The following is a 926-nucleotide window of genomic DNA, read 5'->3' on the forward strand; positions in this document are numbered from 1 at the left end:
AGAATGGATGAGCACAATGAGACCCTCAACAGAGAGAGAGTAAGCATTAAAAAGGACATAGAAACCATAAAAAAGAACCAGACAGAAATGAGGAATACAATAATTGAAATGAAGAATACACTAGAAGGATTCAACAATAGGTTGGATGAAGCAGAAGATCGAATCAGCAAATTGGAAGACAAGGTAGCTGAATACACCAAATCAGAACAACAAAAAGAAAAAAGAATTTAAAAAAATGAGGATAATTTAAGAGACCTCTGGGACAACATGAAGTGTAAAAATATCCGAATCATAGGAGTACATGAAGAGGAGGAGAGAGAGCAAGGGATTGAGACTCTATTTGAAGAAATAATGACAGAAAACTTCCCTAACCTGGTAAAGGAATTAGACACACAAGTTCAGGAAGCACAAAGAGTTCCAAACAAGAGGAATTCAGAGAGACCTACACCAAGGCATGTCATAATTAAAATACTAAAGGTCAAAGATAAAGAGAGAATCTTAAAAGCAGCAAGAGAAAGGATGCTGGTTACTTACAATGGTACCTCCATAAGAATGTCTGATGACTTTTCAATGGAAACTTTGCAGGCCAGAAGTGAATGGCAAAAAATATTCAAAGTTATGAAAACCAAGAATCTACAACCATGAATACTCTACCCAGCAAGGCTTTCCATTAAAATGGAAGGTGAAATAAAGAGCTTCCCAGACAGGAAAAAGTTTAAGGAATTTATCATCAACAAGCCAGCATTACAAGAAATGTTAAAGGGTCTTCCATAAAAAGAGAAGGGTTAAAAAAGAAAATAGAAATAACAAATATGAATAATAAAATGACAGTAACAATGTACCTATCAGTAATCACTTAAATGTAAACAGATTAAATGCTCCAATCAAAAGACATAGGGTTACCAAATGAATAAGAAAGCAAGACC

Source organism: Pteropus vampyrus, unplaced genomic scaffold (assembly GCF_000151845.1).
Source record: "Pteropus vampyrus isolate Shadow unplaced genomic scaffold, Pvam_2.0 Scaffold140, whole genome shotgun sequence".
NCBI classification, from domain to species: Eukaryota; Metazoa; Chordata; class Mammalia; order Chiroptera; family Pteropodidae; genus Pteropus; species Pteropus vampyrus.